The sequence below is a fragment of the Apium graveolens genome, chromosome 9 (assembly GCF_009905375.1).
Source record: "Apium graveolens cultivar Ventura chromosome 9, ASM990537v1, whole genome shotgun sequence".
Taxonomy (NCBI): domain Eukaryota; kingdom Viridiplantae; phylum Streptophyta; class Magnoliopsida; order Apiales; family Apiaceae; genus Apium; species Apium graveolens.
In genome coordinates, this window is record NC_133655.1 from 67,677,478 (window position 1) to 67,694,849 (window position 17,372).

At 33.4% G+C, this 17,372-nt stretch overlaps 1 non-coding gene across 1 annotated transcript; it reads left to right on the forward strand.

Moving 5' to 3' along the window:
• Positions 1-689: 689 nt before the first annotated feature.
• LOC141687705 (small nucleolar RNA R71) lies at positions 690-796 on the forward strand. The gene has a single exon (XR_012561191.1). It is a non-coding gene; the product is annotated as a small nucleolar RNA R71 (small nucleolar RNA).
• Positions 797-17,372: the final 16,576 nt, after the last annotated feature.

A 17,372-nucleotide genomic window follows, 5' to 3' on the forward strand; every position in this document is an offset into this window, starting at 1 on the left:
CAGGTTGATGATTCAGTAATGCATTAGCAATTTGCCCAATCTGATTCTCCAAGGTCTTGGTCGAAACAGCTTGGCTCTTGCACATGAGCCTCAACTCCTCCAATTAAGATTTTTCATTAGCTTTCGGTAGCTGCTGAAGTTGAAGTTGTTGCTTAGGGGCATATTGCGGTTACTGAAAATCAGGAGGGTTATACTGCCTTGCTGTGTATTGATGATAAGATTGTTGCACCGCATTCTGATTATTACTCCAGCTGAAGTTAGGATGATTGCGGTAATTTGGATGATAAGTGGCTGGAGCTTGTTATTGTGATCTTTGAAAGTTGCTCACAAATTGAGCTGATTCGCTAGAAATAGCGCACTCGTCAGTTTCATGCGCCCCCGCACAAAGCTCACAAAGACTAGATATTTGATTAACTCCATAATTTGCCAAAGAGTCCACTTTCATCGGTAATGCTTTTAATTGGGCAGCTATAGCAGTTGCTGCATCCAACTCTAGAATTCTTGCTACCTTGCCCTGAGTTAGCCTTTGAGAAGGATTCTGGTATTCATTAACAGCCATCACTTCGATCAATTCATAAGATCCATTGTAGCTCTTAGCCCACAGGGCTCTTCCCCATGCTGCATCGAGCATAGGTCTAGACTGAGCGCCTAAACCATTGTAGAAACAGTTTATAATCATCCAATCAGGCATGCCATGATGTTGGCACTTCCTTAGCATCTCCTTATATCGATCCCAACCCTCACACAGTGATTCTCCAGTTTGCTAAGCAAACAGAGTAAGAGCATTCCTGATTGCAGCAGTCTTCGCCATAGGAAATAATTTAGTGAGAAATTTTTGAGCAAGATCTTCCCATGTGGTAATAGACCCTGGTGGTAGAGAATGTAACCAGCACTTTCCTTTATCCCTCAGAGAGAATGGGAAGATTCACAGCTTAATAACATCTTTAGTCACCCCATTGAACTTGAAAGTGTTGCAGATCTCGATGAAATCCCTGATGTGCATGTTGGGGTCTTCTGTAGGAGAACCCCCAAACTGAACTGTGTTCTGTATCATCTGAATCATGCTCGACTTGATCTCAATAGTGTTAGCCGAGATGGCTGGTATGATGATGCTCGACTGGAATATCATCGATCTTAGGCTGAGAATAGTCCATCAGAGCCTTAGGATTTTCAGCTTGATCTCCCATCACTACTAGAGCTGGTTCCTCGACTTTCTCTTCTTCTACTACTTTCTCTTCATCCTCAAAAACTTCCCTTCGAATCACTACAGCTTCTTCCTCGGCTTAATCCAGAGTTCTCTTACAAGCCCGCGAACACGTATGCATAAATGCTCGCTAGAGTACTTGAAACACGACAAAGAAAAGAGTAGGTAAGTAACAATGTCCGAGTCAATGAACTTTAAGGATCCCTGATGACAAACACATAAACTAAAAGTTAACACTGCAGTCCCCGGCAGCGGTGCCAAAAACCTTTTAGTCGCTAAACACGCGCTAAAATTCACGCAAGTATACGCGTTCGCAAGTAATATAGAATTATTTCTAGTTCGATCCCACATAGACTGATTTAGGTTAACCTTGTGATTTATTCACCTATGCAACCATGATATGGCTATTATTCAATGCTAAGACGAATAACAGATTGAGTTTTGATTATACTATGATTAACTAATGAGAATCATACTAGAGAACGTTAACTAAAGAGAGTAAATAAAGTTAAATAATATATGACACAAACATGGGATTCTAACTTCATTAAGTACGTCATTCAATAGCCTTTTCATTCTTAACCTTAGCATGTAATGGTGATGACACTAATCAGATAACACGAAACTGATAAACACCAACTTTCATTGTACAAATACCATACTACCAGACATCCATAAAAGAGATAAAAACTGAATAGACATCAATTATATTGAGACCCTATATGTCTATAGGATTTTACAACATAACGGTTTAATGCACAAGTTATCTATCGTGATTACATACGGCAAGTAAGATGGTTAAAATTACCTACAAATCATGCATAACAATAATACATGAACCTATGCTAGCATGGCAAGTTCTAAATCCTTAAATTCACTTTCACTGCATTGGTAATTAACACACTATCTTATAAGTTCGCGATGCTCATAAGACGAATAAGCACAACCAATACTAGGTTATCATACAATCACCACACACTAAGGCATCAAAACAAATTAACTAAAGAAATCCATAAATAAATCCGCTAGAACCCCACGATAATGATTAGCCCATAATCGGACTCATCATCAACGTGGGTTCTGATGAAAGCATGGTATAATAAACGTAGTCTTTATACTTAAATAAACCAAGTATGAAACAAAAGTAAAGGTTCAAGAATAAAAAAACTAGCATCCAAAGTTAAAACTTAAAACAAAAAATCACAAGAATAAACTAGATCTTCTTCGCCTTGGTTGAATTATGCTCTCCGGTCTTCTTTCCTCTTTCTCATTGGTTTTGGTATGTCTCCCCTTATGAAAAACGTCTTTATTTATGTATATATATGTTGTAGAATTTACCAGGGCATCAAACTCTCAAAATCCTAGTAGAAACAAAATTCTGCTACCCCGACCTGGCGCAGGCACGCACTTGACCAGCGCGGGTGCGCTGAGTTTCTGTTCATTGGGCACGGGCGCGCGCTTGACCAGCACGGGCGCGCCGTCCTCCTGAATAAAATTCTGAATTCTTTTCTTTTCCTTACTGATTTGAGCCGGTCTTTCCACGAGCCTTTATTCCAACAGCATCCACACACCAAATTAGCACCACAACCATGTTAATTTACCTGATTACCTGGAAAATTCCTGCAATGCAAAAACACTACAAAAACACGTAAAAACACCCACAACTTGAGTACAAATATACCAATTCAAAGCTTTACGGAGTGTAATAAAGTGTCATAAATGCCACTCAACAACGTTCCTTGTGTGTATGTGTTATGTGAATTGTGAGTCCACGTGTCGATTAAAGTTTATATGATTAAAGATGATCCTTATATGTTATTATCGGGTGGGTAGATGATAGGGATAAACGTATAGACTAGACAATTATATATTGTCAGTTAATTGAATGGTATCTTTTATGATAGATACACATAGTTCGAGCCTTGCAAAGCCAGACATAGATTGTAAAAGTAAAGCCTGATTACGTGTAGTAATGAAATGAATGGATTCAGAATAGAGATAAACCTGAAAAGGTGATTGACAAGAAAGGTCAGGTAGCCTATCAATGGAAATATAGATACATCAGGACTGAGTGATATGGAAAATATTTAAAGATCAGAGGATTATCAATTGAGGCAAGTATTCCTAAACTTTCTTTTGATATACTGCAAATATTTCTTTCCTATTCCAAGTTCAGAATAGTCAAATATTTTATATTTCGCTACAATTACTCTTAATTATGCAAGTACTCTTCATTATTGTTCCATTATTATCGATTGATCTCTTAAGCACTTCCGGGTTATTTGCGAACCCTAAATCAAGATGTTTTGAAATCAAAGTGATTTGACATCAAAATACTCTATGGACTGGATGGTTATGATGAGGGCGCTCGACCCTAAGGGCCAGAGATGGCTGGACCCTTTATATATGAAGGCCAGAAATGGGCCTAAGTACCCTATATGTTGGTGGGTCTATACAGATGGGTATAGATCCGCACTATACCCTGACTGATCAGTAGGTTATACTGCATATTTTGGTTCTAGTGTCTAGTCTAATTTATTGTTGATTACCATTAAAGACATTCCTTCTTGGAAAGTTTATGATTACAAAAACAAACAAAGATTTGATTCAAAGAGATGAATCAGTGAAACGTTCACTGTTCTTTTACAGAGAAATGTGATTTATAATTAAAGGCCAATGAGGGCCGATGTTTTTATTGGCTCAACTGTTTTAAATAAAAAAAGTGTTTTGAAATCATTTAAAGATTATTTCCAGAAGTTTCTTTGATCTAATACCTGGAAACCAATTATGACACTTGCTGGGCATTTTTGGCTCACTTTTGCTTTGTGAATTCTTATTTCTTTCAGTATCAAATGAGGACAAGAATGAATAACTCTTAATAGATAGCAAAAGTGAAGATATCCCAGCTGAAGGAATTTGGAGGTGTCAGGGTGAATAATATGAGGAAGTTAGTAAAGAGGTAATGGAATTGTATTTGGTTATTGTAGTTTTAAAAGGTTAGATTCCTGTTTCATACCATAACCTGTAAGCGATCCGGAATAATGAGGGGTAATATGTATATTTAGTTTAATATACATGATTATATTATTGAAAGTTATTTAGTGACACCCAATCCTGACCCCAGATTTGGGGATGTTATAGTTGGCATCAGAGCCACAGGTAATTGGTCCCTGAAATAAGAATAAGTGGAAAGAAGATAGGATTGAAAAGTCATATAAGATAAGGAAAACCTTAAGTATACTCATTTTGAGTTCGAGTTGAATGTGAATTAAGATTAGCAGATCTGACATGGGTTAGTAAGATATGATATTGTTAAGATAAGTGGAAGGCAAAAATATTGACACTATAGATATATTGAGTTCCTAGATCCTATAGTTGTGAAGAGTCGGCAGCTCGACAGAGAATGGGTAAATTACCCTGCTTTTTATGTGGTTTTAAACAAAAAGGAGATTGATTCGTGAGAACTTCGTATAAGGAAAGATAGATGAGTTTTGGTATGATCCAACTTAGAATTATGTAGTTGGACAAGGTTCAAACTGGAGGTAACGAGTTGATTGAAGATGAAGAAGAGCCAGCGTTGCAAATTTCAAAGGCACCATCATTGCGAGAAGTTTATTGTCACTTTTCGGGCGCCGCGCAAGGAATGATATCTACCATATTAGATATACTTAATACTAGCAAGGGGATACAACCTTATCTATGGATAAAATACTGAATTACGTTAATTGTTTGTACATATGACATCAGGGACGATGATGAGAATATCAAAGATAGCATTAGATGTCTGTATTGGAGATAGGAACATGAAGAAGATAGTATGCGACGGTAAATGAAGATTTTGTTGACTAATGAATGAGAAATGAACCTGAGGAGGAATATAAGATATGCCAAGGTGAATGGACCCTTATGTGGTCATTTTTTAAATTAGGTACCTCACTAGCGGACTATGAGAATAACAAATAACTTATATAGTGATGACGACCATGTGTGCGATTTTCAAAATCTTAAAACAAGTTTTCGAAAAAGGTTTTTGAACATAATTTATAAAAGATCTTTACACGAAATGAGTTTTGAAATTATGGTTGTCAAATTACTACTTGATTCCTTGTTGTTATAAATATTAGATTACCCGAAAGAATACTTGATCGGACTCAGTATTATAAGTTTAGAGGGCTACGTAGACCCGCTAATATGGAGAAGTTTAAAAAAATTTTGGAAGAAGAGTGCAAACCTTTTTAATAGTATCAACAATCGAATCAACGTGGGGAAACATTATTTATCCAATTTATGAAATTATTAAAGTTTAAAATGGGTTCGTTGATCCAAAAGAAGCCCGAGGATGATTGAAGAAAATGAAGGAATCTTCCAGACGATTGAAGAAGAATAATATTCTTATCAATGGAGTCGAGGTGTTACATAATCAATGGTTACGCTACGCGGCATAGAAGAAATTAGAAATTATGATTATAAATTACGTAAGAACGCGATTATGGTCGAATTATTAAAGTAGCAAACATGGAAGCATGACGCTAAAAATACAAGACTTACTTGGCAGGGATGAAGCAAGAAGTTATGATGGAAGATCCAACGAGAAGATAATTATGCTCAGATTATTAAAATATTAAAGGTATTTCAAGAAGATATTTTGAATCTATCACCGGACGTGGATCTGAAATCTGTTACTCGAACGAGTCCTGAAATAATGAATAAGTGAAACGTAGATGGTAACCAACGGTGTCATTCTTTTACACGACTGCATATACTCTTCTTGATTCTGGAATACGCGTGAGCTTCTTTCAGTGATAAATATATGAGACAAGAAGGAAAGAAAATTTATTGTATTCCTTCCAAATTATTTCTTTTCTCAGAATATTTCTTTCTGATCAAGACAAGCGGTGTTATGATGTGACTCTTTGTCAAAATGACGAAGAGTCGGGTGGGACGCCACCTAATCATGTGTTGTATGTCATATAGTATTAAAGATTGGCCATCTTGAGTACAAATATGGTTGTCTCATTTATATTCAAATCATTCATTTATTTTTTTCTTTTTTCAAATCATGATCATGAACCTTTGGATTCTTCCAATTGTTTTGTTGCACTTATGTTCTATACAAAGCTTTCAATCAAAATCATATACACAAATTCTTTTCTTGTGTAAGGTCTATTCTTTCAGTGTTTTAAAAGAAGTGAAATGACCTCGTGTAGAAGATGGAGTTATATGTTGGGTATGAATAATTACAAGCCAATAAATGGTGGACATTTTCGTGCAAAAAATAATCACTATGCCAATAACGTGGTTGTTACGAAGACATCAAATCAGAAGCGGAAATCTGTATACATGATACGTTTCAAGTCTGGGATTTTGGCATAAATTGGAGTAGTTAGCGAACCATGTGAGGTAAATCAACCATAGAAATAAGAAAATAAGGTTGCGTACACCAGACAAGGCAAACGATTGACGGGACAATAGAAGTAGATGAAGGAATTCTCAATAATGACCCAGACAAGCGATTAGTACGTAAAAAGGTGAAACACACTTTAATCTGGTGAGAAATACTTGTCATAAAGATTCAGAATCGAAGAAATTTTAATTATGAATGAATTTAGAATATATTCATCAAGTAGTTGTTAGGATTCCCAACTCGAGTAAATGAGTTATGGTGAATTTGACGCTCATGAATGAGCCAGCGACGAAAGTTCCGTATAGGAAAATATAAATAGAAATAAAGAACTGGTGATCCAACTGCGTCAAATCTTCTAAGAAGTAAAACTTTAGAACCAAATGAGTTTTCATAGAATATGATAGTGTGGATTGGGACCATGTGTTGGTTATCAGAAATTAGAGAAGTTAACTAATGAGAAGAAGCGTATATTTTCAAGGGTAGAGGATTTGTTTGATCGGTTGAAAGATGCAGTATAGGTTCTTAAAAGTATCCATATACAAGTATGAGCTTGGGAAATAAGATCAAAAGATTTCTTTAGAATGGATTTATGAACAGGTATAAGTAATATGAATTGTTAATTAGAGAGCTTGAAAAAAAATGAACTAGAAAAATCCTGGAATAAAGTTTTTGAGAAACAGTAGAATAATTTTATATTCATTAGTGGAGTTCCGATATATTTTGAAGGAATAAATGAAAGGTATGGTTATGTCCCTAGTTTGATAAACAAATGTATGCTATGTTAGTTAGTAGTATATGTAGGTATCAATATGAAATGTACTGAAGTATGGTGAAATGATGAGTTCATGGTGGTGGATTGATATGGTTGATTGGTTGTTTGATTGATTGTTGGTGTCGGCTTGAGTCCGACTGATAGTCTATAATATAGAGGAGATGCTGCCCAAATTTTTAGAAATACCCTACTTTTAAAGGCAAAAGTATACTTCCGTGTGTTATTAATATTCATGTTGATACTCCAAATGATTGCGATCTTGGTTCTTAAAAGAAGTGGTTGTAGCCAAACTAACTTTATATGACCGGTCTCTGATCTCATTTAGCTAGTCATCACTTGGTTCGATTGATCAATTAAAAGAGTTAATTGGTTAATTTTACCAACTTATGGTCAGTTACATGGAAATCGGTTCCTATTAGATTAAGTCAAATTTTGATGTGATTTTCAGATCTGAAATCAAAGCAATGAGGAATTTGGAGGAAGTAAGGACACCAGTAGAATTCATAAGTTTAGCAGAATTAGCATGTTATTACTACAAGTGTGCGAGGCTTAATTGGATGAATATGACCTTTGCAATAAATAAGAAAATTAAAAAGTTATTTGCACATGCGAGTGAGAAGAACGTTTTTAAGAACTAAAGGGTCAAGATAAGAGCCAAGAGAAGGAAGGAAGAGAATGAAGAAGAGAGGTTGAATAAAGAAGAGATTGGAAACTACACCAAAATGGATGTTGTTAGAAGATTAAAGAAATTTTATCATTTGCAATAAATATTTATTAAAGGATTTGAAGGTATGCCAATATAGAACGACAATGTAATAAGAATTATTCCAAAATACCGGAGAACTCGCGAATATGAGTATTTTGATGTATGATATAAGCTGATAATGTTAGCATGTGAACTAAAGAAGGAGATGTCTTGATTATGCAGGAAATGTGATGTATAGCGGGCATAGACTTCAATAATTTGAAACATATCTTCAATGCGAAGAAGCCAAAGATGTGACAGATGATAGTTGAAGTTGATTAAAAATGAAAGTCGTGCGATTAGTGATTATGTGAGTAAGGCTAAGGAATTAGCTATCAATGGATTTTGATAGTTCTGTTAACAAGAATTCAAATATTTATTAATAGAAAGCTTTCATTCCAGTATTAGCCATAGAGTGGCTTATCTAATGATAACCAAATTAACATAATTAGAAAGAAGGAATCACTTATGTTAAGGAGAGACAAATGAGTCATGAGAATAGAGAACTTAACTAGAAAGAGAAGTGGAATCAAAAGGATGATAAAGAAATTTTATAAGATTGTCCAGGATATAAGTAATTTATGAACGTCAGGGTGCTAGAGCTAATGTAAGGAATGGAGTGAAATGTCTATAATTGGAGATATGAAATTCATTCTGAGAGTACGATTAGATATGGAAATTTAAACGAAGGTATTGATTGACATGACATAAGAATGGAAATAGAAGGATATATAAGTAAATGTCATATTTATTGAAGAATTAAAGCTAGCATCAGAGGGTGAACCTATTATCGTAACATATTCAAAAATGAGTATAGCTCGTTAAGGAGCGATATCGAGAATCACTTGAAAACCAGAGATGAAGCAAACGTTATTTAAATCATTAAGGATAGGTTAACTAAACCTAATAATTCTTTTATTAACACATACTTTACCTGAGGAATAAGTTGCTACAAAGAGATTAAGGTGTGCTATCAGGTTCAGGTATGGATTGGAATTGATCGATATATTACTTAATCTAATATTTTTGGACATGTGTAAAGTAAAGAATTTGATGAAACATTGGTAAATTGAGATAGGGAATGCATCCCAGAAGTACGATTATGTACCGAGGGCTAAAAGAAAATATCAAGAGACTAGGTATGAAAAGAAAATAGGGGAAAGCGTTAATTGAATCATTACTAATAGGTTATCCCAAACCTAGTCATTCTCTTTTACTAATAAACAGTTTATCCAATAAGTGGGGTAGTTGTTGCTTGAAGAAATGGTGGTACATCATCAGATCCTGGAATTGATTGTAAATGATCAATACTATTTGATGGTAGATTTGACATAATTATTTAGAATACGGTGAATTATGTCGAACCAGAATAGTATATACCACTCTTAGATGAACGAACATTAAGTATAACAGAACTAAAAGAGAAGAATTTGGCTAAACATCGATAACTTAATAAATTCCGGTTATTCCAAAAATATAATACATGACATAGATGTAAAAGGGAACTTTTGGATAATATGGCATAAAGAAGAGAATGAACGTTATAAGTAGTAGAACATCAGGGATGAACCTTGTAATGGATTTTATATCGGGATTTCTTGTTACCGAAATAAATGACAATATGGGTTTAGAATATGTGGGTAATATGTGACGCCCCCAAATCCGGGGTCAGGATTGGGTGCAACTACACAACTTTACATAATAATAAAAACCTGTATATTAAAATAAATATACAGATAACCCCTCATATTCAGGACCGTTTATAGGTTATAGTATGAAACATGAATCTAACCTTCTAAAATTACATTGTCTAGATACAATTTCATTACCTCGTTACTAATTTCCTTGTATTGGTCACTCTGACATCTCCAAATTTCTTCAGCTGGAATCTCACCTCTTTTGCTGTCTATTAAAATCTATTCACTTTGCCCTCATTTGATACTGAAAGAAATAAAAGTACACAAAGCAAGAGTAAGCGAAAAATGCCCAGCAAGTATCATAAATGGTTTCCAGATATCAGATCAGAAAAATCCCGGAAACGATTGTTGAATGATTTTAAAAACGTCTTTACATATATAAATAGTTGAGCGAACAAAATATCGGCCCTCATTGGCCTTTAATCATAAATCACATTTCTCCGTAAAGGACAGTAATTGTTTCATTATTTCATCCTTTTGAATTAAATCTTTGTGGGAGTTTGTAATTATGAACTATTCGGAAAGGAATGCCGTTATTGCCGATCAACAATAAATTAGACTGGACACTAAAAACCAACATATGCACTATAACCTGCTGATCAGTCAGGAGATAGTGCGGATCTATACCCAACTACATAGACCCAACCAATATATGGGGCACCCAGGCCACTATGGCCTAAAGGATCTGGTCCAACCCTGAGCCATAGGATCCATCTCATCACTGGTTCTCATAAGAACCGTCCAGCCCGTAGAGTATTTTAATATCAAATTATTTTAAATTCAAAATATCCCAAATCAGGGTTCGCAAATAACCCTAATGAATGGGTATTTGCTCAAGAGAGCAATCAATAACATAGGAAAAATAATGAAAAGAACTGGAATAATAAGAGTAATTGCAGTGAAATATAAAATAGTTATCTATTCTGAACTTAGAATAGGAGCGAATAAATATTTGCAGTATTTAAAGAGAAAGGTTAGGAATACTTGCCCCAATTGGTGACCCTCTGATCTTTAACTATTGTCCCTATCACTCAGTCCTTCTGTGTCTATATTTCCATTGACATGCCACTTGACCTTTCTTAACAATCGCTATTTCAAGTTCATCTCTATTCTGAATTCACTCGTCTCCTTACGATCAATCAGGCTTTACTTTCACAATCTCTGTCTGTTTTTGAATGCCTCGTACTATGTGCATCTAACATAAATAATACTATTCAATGAACTGACAATATATATAATTGTCTAGTCTATACGTTTATTCTTATTATCTACCCGCCCGATAATAACAGATAAAGATCACATCTCAATCAGATAACATTTAAAAGACATGTTGATTCACAATTCACATAACACATATACATAAGTCTCATAATTATGTTATTCATATAACACGTAGTCACATAATTCATGCAATATATAAGTTGAATCAATAAAAGATAGGTCTTAATACGTTTAGAATTGAAATTGGGTCCAAAAAGAATATTTTATCGATCAATAACCGACTCATAATGATCTATAAAACAAACATCAATTAGATACAAAGTAATTTAGGCCTCTAAATTTTTTTTAATAGAAACAAAATATTTTTCTGAGTCTAGAGGCGTTCGTTTCGTATTAAATGGACGAACGGTTGATTTATTATGAATTTTTGAACATTTTTCGGAATTAAAACGGTCTCCAAATCATTTAATAATTAAATAATAGGGTTCGAATACCTAAATATGACTTTAAAATAATTTTATATTAATTATCGAGCCTTGAAAATAATTTAAAATAATATTTTAAAGCTTGAAACTATTTTTTTGAAATTTTTAAATCAATATTAAATAATTAAATCTAATTAAATAATCAATTAAAATTAATTAATTAATTAATAATTAAATTAATTAATCAATTAACATTAAAATTAATTAACTAATTAAATAATTAATTATTAACTAAAATTAATTAATTAAATAATTAGGATTTATTTTGTAATTAAAATAATTTTCGGAATAAATAAATAAAGAATTTTGGAAATTAAAAACAATTTAAAAATGAATTTTGATTTTAAAATAAAAAGAAAACTCAGAAACACTCTTTCAGTTTCAGTCATCTTCTCCAACCGATCGAGTGGCGGAGTTAGCAGGCGGCCGGAGGAAGGAAGAAACGCCGGAATCTGCAAAACGTTTCCAGAAACCGGTGAGTTCTTCGAACTCCGGTCTCTTTCCGGCGAGCCACAGAATCTCCAATCCTGATCCAAATCACTCGGTCTTTAGCTCAAAACGCTCCACTGACACCCGCGAATCCAGAAACAACAACGACCATCAAAAACAATAAACAGGACCCCAACTCCGATCAAAATCGAAGCAAAGTCGGGGTTAATCCGGCCAAAAACCGATCCCGACCATTTCTCAACCAAAATTCAAGTTTAAAATACCAAAATAAAGTTTAGATAACGTACAATTTATTCGACACAATCAGAGCAACAACAAGTACATCTATAGTCCAGGAAATTAAAATTAAAAATGAATAAAATAATTAAAAAAACAAAAACACAATCTAATAGATTTAGCAATCGTTTGGTGAAATAAAACACATGAATCGATCCTAAAATTCAATATGAAGCTATTCATATCATTTTATTCAGCTGATGACCCCAGAATCGAAAACCCCCAAATTTTCAATTCAAGAACATTCCAGAACCCTAATTTTTAATTTTCAGAAAAATCAAACCTCAATTTCTATATGTTATTGAACTCGGTTTTTGACATATAATATATCAAATTGACCAGAAAAATATTATCTACAAGATGGAATCATCAAATCATATCAACAACATCAAGAACAATTTTTCATAATTTAATCTTTAAATAATTCGAATATAAATAAATAAATAAGAAAATTACCTTAATTGTTGCACTAAAATGGTTGATTGATTCAGAAAGTACTATTCGAGAGCTTCATTTTTATATATTACAAGCTTAAATCGGAGTTCGGTAACGCCTTCGTTCGTGCGTTTGATTATCAGGAACATATCGGTTTCTAGGGTTTTTCTCTGTATTTACTGTATTTATACTGGTTGTAAATGAATAAACTAATAAAATGAAATAAGAAATATGCTATTTATATTTACGGAATATTGGTTCGTTCTGGATCATTTTGGATCTTTAAATTAGTTGCTTAGCCGCTAAGTAACTGCAATAACGATCCGATTTGATATTAGTATTGAATAATTATCTAAACCGGGCTTTTTATAAAATACTTAATACGAAAATAATGTAAAAATATCCCGTCTTTGATTTACCGAAATGATTGTCATATCGAAAATCTTGCGCCGGGCCGCGCACGGGTCAAACTGTAATCCGAATCGAAAAAGTCAAAACACAGAAAATGTCCGGAATTACCAGATTAGGTTAGGAAGGAGTTTTCAGTAGAGTTTCGGGTTGTAAAAATATAAAAACGGTTGAAGTCGGACGATTCCCGGCTTTATAAATAATTTTATAATTATTCAAAAAATAATTAATAATTTATAATTTATTATAAAATCATCTAACACTGCAAAAATTACCAGAAAAATACCTTAATTATCTATATCTTATTCTGGACATATTAAAATTAACATACTCACCTTTTATTACATACAAACATCTAAATATTATTATCAATCATCAGATAATTCACCAAAAATTCATATAATATTCATATAATAATCATATATTGATTCAAATAATTATACGATATTTCCCGGATGTTACATCCTTCCCCCCTTAAAAGGATTCTGTCCTCAGAATCACGCTAAGGAATAATACTAATACTTTTCAAGTATATAACTTTCATTTTCTCAAGTAACTTTAATGTATAATATCAATCTTTCCTTAATAGCCTCTCGCTAACATCATATTCTATTTGTTGCTTGCATAACTCAATTCAACTCTTCATCTCCTATATATAATGGAGCTTACTTACTCCTTCTGGATATATACATATAAACGCCCTATGGATTCGTTATATAGGTAGCAATGAAGCCAACTCTCTTCTTTTTATCCTGTCTATTTTACTATGTAGGAGGGACCAGCATTACACCACTTAATTCTCTTTTTCTTTCTAATTCTAGTAACTCGTGCTTATGTGCGTTTCCAATTGTTACTCGGTGTTAAATCTCGTCCTCATATGCTTCTTCGTTCAAATAATCTAATTTGTAATCACTTCACATCGCATTGGAGGCTTTCATTATGCCTGTAACAACAGGGTCAACTCATTCGTAACCGTTCTATCTATCTCATTGTCTTGATGGACTAACCTGATTTATACCAATATGATTATCTTTCTAATTTTAATAATTTGCGATTATGCACCTTCCATTTTCCTGACTGTTCTACTTTACTTCTTGCATCTCCTTCTGTTTGGTTAGTCTGGCCTATAATCATTTTTAATCGTATTCGAGAACCTTTAGCTGATCTCTTGAATTTCCCATCCGTGTGCGCCCGATATACTGAGCTCATGGCATCTGATGCTTCGAAATGTTCTAAATCTATTCAAAACTAAAATTTAAAGGAAGATCTTGACAATTGTATTTAACTCACCAGTTTGTAGTATTTTTCAATTTCTTTTCAATCACTAACACGTATATTCACTAAGCGAGAATACTTTACTATTGGAAAGGAAATATTAGTTTGATATAGAATGAACCATAACTTTATTCAAAGCCGAACTCTTGGTACTAATACCAATTTTGTTGTCATATCAAATTAGATATCAATATGAACTTTGATGCTAACAATATTCCATACGGAAGTCAACATCAATCATCTATATTAATACCACCTTTGATATCTAACAACAAAATAAGTATCAGTATAATCCAGAAGTCGAATCAAAACCTGCTCTCAATTTCTAACTTTTCCAATTCCTTTATCCACTCCCCAGCAATCTTAGTGATATTTACTCTTTCTTTTCTACTCAAGACATCTGTCTCTGAATGAATTTTACTTGGTTGGTAATTAACCATACTTCTGTAGCTCATAATTAATTATAACCAGAGTTTATACCTTTGTAGCTTAGAACGCAGTTGCTAATCTTCCACCTTTCGCATACATATCTCCAGGTTTTCAACTTGGTCTTACTTAATTCTTGAATGGGCGAGGATGTTATAAATACAATTACAGTATCCAATTACTTCTTATACATTATGTTCATTTAATCTTCAGACTTACAAATTCTGATAAGCAATGCGCGACTTTATACCTCCCTTCTCTTTTTTCCATGATCACTTTTGTGTATAGCGCGAAGTACCCATTTATTTCATTATTCTTGAATTCCACATTTCTGAAGTTTTCCTTCACTAAATATCGCATTTCTACTGGGTTGTACGATACAAGGCTTTTGACACCAGCTCGACTCGTACAGTAACTGATGGAAATTCTTACCTCATTTCCCGAGGTAATCTTGGTAAATCATTTATTAGAATTTTTGGGACTTCACTTTAATTAGGGAGAATTCCGATATAATATTCATTGTATGGTTCCTCTCTAGTAATTTGTCACAAATACTGTTGTTTGATCTCCCCTGCTTACGCGCATCCTTTGAATGAAGTTCTTGTCTTTAATTGCCGGTGTTTTACTTCATCCCCTATTAGTTCTGGTATATTTGATGTTCACAACTTGCATATATCCTGGATTACTTTATAACATTTCCTTATCATCCTTTTGATTACACTTCTTTTCTTATTTAGTTCTTCATTCTCATTACTCATTAACTCTTCTAACATAAGGAATATCTTTTTCTTGACAACCTTAATATGTGCGATATTAGATAAACCAGTTCTGAAGTTAATAAAAAGACTTGTATTTATAATATTTAAGTTCTTATTGACAGAATTATCAAATTCATCGATGGTTACTTTCTTAGCCTTACTTAAATCATCATTGATCGCATATTTGGCATTTTTCCAATTGATCAATATTCGTTTTTCCTGAGTTTCCATGCGGACTTCGTTAGTCTTCGTCTTACATCGGATACTTGGATTCTCGAGCTTTCGAAAACTTTTACGCAATCGTCATTCGATATGGGTATACTTTCAAGTCCTTCCTGGAATGCTATTAAAGATGATAGAATCTCTTTGCTTTATCTTGAACCTTCAGTTCTTGAAAATTTTCTTCTAACTAGCATGTACCAACTACTTTGTGTTCCTCTTGTTAATCGAAAAGAGCATATTCATCTAGATAAAGTCTCGCACATGTTTGTGGTAACATCACGTTAATTCTACTAAACTTTCGATTCCTGCTAATGCCATCACTTCCTTCAACTTGCTAACCGCTTTGATTTTGAATCTGAAAATCATGTTAGAGCTTGACTCAATCTAATTGGAATCGATCTCCATTTAGCTAACCATTAGTTGGTAAAGTTGATCAATTAACTCTTTTAACCGATCACTTAAACAAAGTGAAGACTAACTAACTAGGATCAAAGACTAATTACATAAAGTCAGTTTCATCATAACATTCTTTCTCAAGAACCGAAATCACAACCGTTTGGAGTACAACTGGGAGTGAGAATATACTCCTTTATCCTTACATGTAGGGTAATTTCTGAAAATTTGGACAACACCTCCCCTATACTATCGACAACCAGTCGGACTCAAGCTGACACCATCCATCTACCAAATCGTATACAGTCACATCCATCCATTTCCATCAACTAAATTCATCCATCCACCATAGTTCGAAAACGTAAATTTAAATCTTAAAAAAAAACGAAACCCTCCGCAGGATCCATGCGAAAAATAATATTTAATTCGTAGTTCAGTATGTTTACCTTAAGAGGCTTTACGTTAATGGAAAGATGGAGGTCTTTAATGGCTATCCAAGAACAACGAGCGGAGATCCTTAGCAGCTACTCCTCAAGTGTGAAGCACTCCACCGGTATCCACCAAGAAAATGATGTAATGAAGGAGGAGGAGATGGAGAGAATTAGGGTTTTGTAAATCTTTTTGGTTGAGGCAAAAATAGGGTCTATAATAGAATATTTATAGGCAAAATTTTCAACTGAAAATTTTCCCATAAAATATTATTATTATTAACCCTTTATTATTCTCATTAATAATTAAAACACCTTTTAATTATTAATCCTTTTTCTAAACTCTTTAGAAATAATTCTCTCACTTGATTTAATTTCCAAAAATTAAATTCTTAATTAATAATATTAAGAACTTTTCTTAATTAATTTATAATCAATTAAATCTCATTTAATCAATTATTAAATTTACCAATTAATTATTTATTTCATAAATAATTAATTATCAGCCATTATTAATTAATTCCTCCACCATTAAATCATTCTCTTTTATGGTGTGACCCTGTAGGTTCAATATTAAGCCAGTAGTAGAAATAAATAATAATAAAACTATTTTATCATTATTTATATAAATTCTCTAATTCATTAAATATGATTAATTAATTAATCATATTTATTATACATCGTGAGGGATACTCCTCAGCATATCGCGACTATCTGGATAATACGAATTCACTGCTTAGAATACCAAGAACCTATTCAGTGAATAGTTACCG